The following is a 4,133-nucleotide window of genomic DNA, read 5'->3' as shown; positions in this document are numbered from 1 at the left end:
TTGTGGCTACGCGGCGTCTTTTCTAGTGGATTTTTTTTACATCTCAAATTTTTACTTATTATCAAAATTCTTATGATTATTATATTGAAATTCGGAAAAAATTGTCAAAAAACCGCTCCAGTACAATCGCGAATGAAACGAAGGGACAAGCAGTATTATTCAAATTGGCAAGATGTGACATTAGAAAAGAAGGAAACACGAATTGAGCAAAAAATAAAAACAAAATGAGTTACAAGTTTACAAAAACTTAATTTTCCTTCTGTATTTCTTGCTTTCAACGATTTTTTTTGCTGGAAATATGTTATTTAAATTTTTGTCTGCTTTGATATTTTTTGTGACAGAGGTAGCTATGATTTGGCAATCAAAACTTAGAAATGGCCATCCTTTTCATGAAAACTTGAAAATTATAGCCTTCTGGGGGCAATGCGGGCTGTGTGTATGTATAGCATCCTTCTCCCACGAACGCTGGAAGGTTGTCTTCGCGTTGAAAGCAGTCCCCCCCCCCACAAAATATCATATCTTCAAAGATCTTGCTTTAAAAAAGGTTATCTTTAAAGGAGGTTATCTTGCAAGATCTTGCAAGACTCTTGCAAGATCTTTGAATGTAATGCATCGTCTTTTAACGAATCTTGCAAGAGCTTGCAAGATAACCTTCCTTGATCGACTAGGGTAGAATCCTATCCAAGATGCAAAAAGCCTCAAAAATCTACCCCGCTCAGCTCAAATTCATTTGTTTTTGATCGTTTTATCTTCAAACAACATTCAATTGGTTGTCAGATTAAAATAAAAACAGGTAGTTTTTATATAGTTTTAATAAATATTTTTATTTAATTAAAATGATTTGAATTTATACTATTAAAAACAGTGTTTAAATTTACTGTTAATCCTGAATATCTAAATTAGGGTAAGTTATCATTTATCTCACTAGAAGAAGTTTTGTTGATCTTGTCGGCCTTCTCGTCTACTTCTTTGAGGATCCTTTTTGTTTGTCGGCTTTCTTGTCTAAAGTGATCAAATTCATGGAAAAAAAGATATCTCTATGTACTAAACCAAAAAAGGATCTGACTTATTCTCCCCTTTCGCTATTGCAATCGTAGTGCTGAATCGTTGACGTATCCTTTTATAGGATTGCATTTCTTTACTGAGAGAAGATGATTTGCTTAGGAAAGTAAGTGCTATGAGGCCTCAGATATTGAAGAGCTTCTCTGATCAGAGCAATAAAACATGTGCAAGTTTAATTGAACATTTTTAAAAGGTGCAATTTGACAGAAAAAAAATGGGAAACAAATTTAGAATTTTTTCTCCAAAAAATATCAGTCGTAAAAACATTAAATTTTTCTTACCCTTCTTAATTTTCCCAGTTGGGGTAGCTCGTTGGCTTGAATTCTTTGAGCTACCCTGTGACTGGGATGACTCAACAGTCAGACTGGAGTAGTGCAAGGAGTCTGGATCTCTCATCGAATTCTGATCCAGATCGTCTCTGGTGATACTTTTTGGAATACCTGACATCTAATGGCTCTTCTCTGTGTCTTGACGAGATTGGTTTCCGAGGCACAAAGTCGCAGAAAACGACAATTTTCTGAAAGTAAGAGTTTGTCGGAAAGTAATTATGGTTTGACTAGTTTAAAAGATAGATATACGTGAAATATAAATTGAATTGATTTGATTCAATAATGAATATAGTTTGTTGGGTTTACTTATGAGATTGGGGGTTTGAGACTTTATTCTCGTTCCCCGCAATGAACCAGTTGCACAAATTGGTAAAATTTTTCATAGACTTTTCTTAAATATTTGTTCTATAGCTGTAAAGCAAATCCCAAAGCAGGATGGCTTGCAAACAAGAGCGGTATTTGGTTTTTTTATAAACATGTAAGTGAAAAAGAAAATTTCGTTCAGTCGACTAAATAATAATTCTAAAGATAATTCTTAAAGAGGGATCTTTTCGATGATGAAGGTGTCGTACTTTTGAGTTCTTTTTGTCTTAAACTGATTTTTATACTGATTATGCTAGTGGTGATTTTTTCACGAGTTCCATCTTTTCTGACTGTAGTTTTCTCACCACAGGATTCCCATTTTAGTACAAACTGCATCCAATCATAGCCGAATGACTCTAACATAGTACATTTTGATTTTTTTTTCAGGGAAGCGCCAATATAAATTAAGTCTAAGGGTTGGATGCATGGAAACAAAAATGCAGTACCATGTCAAAGCATTCTGAAAAATTTTTTTTTTTTTATGTTTCAGAAAATTGTGGTTTGTTCATATTGATCGAATAAATGAAGTGCTGCGACTTTAACAAAAATCGCTTCGTCAAATAATCCTGCGCTCGACACCCGGCGCTTTAGAAAAGTCGAGCTCAATATCGTTGTTAGATCAAATTTCGGTGAATTCTTAAATGTTCATAGAAACCAAAATGAAAAATCAGTCGCATAAAGCCCCAAAAATTTTCTTCCTGAATTCAGAGCCAACGAATAGGTGAATAAATTTTTTGTTTGTTTAAACGGCATGAATTCAGTTAAGCTCAGTCATGCGGGTGACCAGTTCCCTGAGTTGTGAGCATGTCAAAGAGAGTCGGCTAATGAAGTATTTAATCGATTGAAACGATTTGGGACTTATGTAACCTTTTTTGGAACCTATGGAACTGATTTTTTTTTCAGTCAATTATCTATTTGGTTCATTTTTTCAACATTTCTGTTTCGTTTAGGTCCACGTTTTACATTACTAGCATGGAACTGATTTTTCATTTTGGAATCTATGATGAAGCACCCGAAGTTTGCTATCCGCACCGCGGGTCAAAATCACTCGCCACGTCGTGCATTCTTAGCATAGTCGCACAGAGATTCGAAGTCTGATCAAACTGTGTTTTTTTATAAAGATTCATAGTTTCAAGACCTCTTAGTATAGACAGCGCGAGCGGCATATATGGCCTAAAATGTTTTTTGTTCCAAAAAAAAACTACTGTGGAAAAATTATCAGTTGAAAAAATTAACTAAAAAAAATATCAGTTGAAAAAATTTACTAAATTGATTGAAAAAAAATACTACAAAACGTACCCTGGATCTCTTCTGTTTGGTAATTTGCGTAAAGCTGCTGAGAGAAGCGGTGCAGTTGTAGAGTTTGCAATTCTGTTCAGTTACAACATCTCTGTCGACACAAACGAACGTCTCAACGCATGTAACCAAAGCAAGATTATCCAGCTGACGCAAACAAATATGGTATGATATGGTTTCTCTGCTTGTGACTGTGTATTAGTGTCTGTTGCAATTCTGAAACATGATTTAATAAGCCAATGAGATCGATTAAAATATCTTTTTCTCTGAAAATACATGTACCGTTTTTTACCGCCTAGAACAACTATGCGCACAAGGAAAAAAACAAATGGTTGTTTGTTGAGGATGACTAAACCATAATTTGAAAAAATGAAACGAACGAAAGCTACAAAACCAGAAAGATTTAAAAAATTAGTTTGAAAATTCCGACAATTACTAAAAAGATATCAGTTTTTCGAGAGACACAAAACAAGAAAATTCGATTTTTGTTTCAGCCATTTGAAAAATTTGGAGGAACTGTGTATTTGGATGCGTTTAAGTTTTTTTGTTTTTGTTTTCCACGTAAAATCAGGTAGCATAAATAACTATTGGAGCAATATGCCCTTTCAGTCATGATTCGAGGACATTCAAAAAAATCCGAAAATTTTTCCCAGTGTTGAGAAAAACCGGTTTAAATTTTTTTAGTTTTAGTTAAATTTCGAGCGAGTAAAGCGAACGAGTAACGTTCGTTATATGAAATTATTGGCCGTATAGGCTAGGTAAACTTGATTTTACTAAAAATGAAACCAGTTTTGGAAGCTTTAGTACGCACTTTTTTGATAATTGTCATACAAATTTAAAATTTTTAGTTCAAAATTAGGAAACATTTTAGAAATTTTTTTGAATTTTTTTCTCATTTTTGTTTATCTATTTTTTGGAGACCTTTGTAGTCTTTTATGCCTAACGCACTAAGTTTCTACGCGTTTTTAGGGATCTCTAATCTCACCACGTAGAAGAAATGACGTTTTAATTTAAAGATTAAAATGTTTTTTTTTTTGCAGTTTTTGTGGATAATATGGTCGGAACATTCTGTGATACTTGCTC

At 33.6% G+C, this 4,133-nt stretch overlaps 1 long non-coding RNA gene across 1 annotated transcript; it reads right to left on the bottom strand.

Moving 5' to 3' along the window:
- Window positions 1-797: 797 nt before the first annotated feature.
- Window positions 798-3,271, bottom strand: LOC134847752 (uncharacterized). The gene is made up of 3 exons (XR_010162875.1): window positions 3,054-3,271; window positions 1,344-1,579; window positions 798-1,002 (listed from the first exon to the last, which is right to left on the bottom strand). It is a non-coding gene; the product is annotated as an uncharacterized LOC134847752 (long non-coding RNA).
- Window positions 3,272-4,133: the final 862 nt, after the last annotated feature.

Source organism: Symsagittifera roscoffensis, chromosome 6 (assembly GCF_963678635.1).
Source record: "Symsagittifera roscoffensis chromosome 6, txSymRosc1.1, whole genome shotgun sequence".
Taxonomy (NCBI): domain Eukaryota; kingdom Metazoa; phylum Xenacoelomorpha; order Acoela; family Convolutidae; genus Symsagittifera; species Symsagittifera roscoffensis.
Note: the sequence above shows the minus strand (reverse complement) of the source record. Positions and strands in the feature narration are given on the sequence as shown.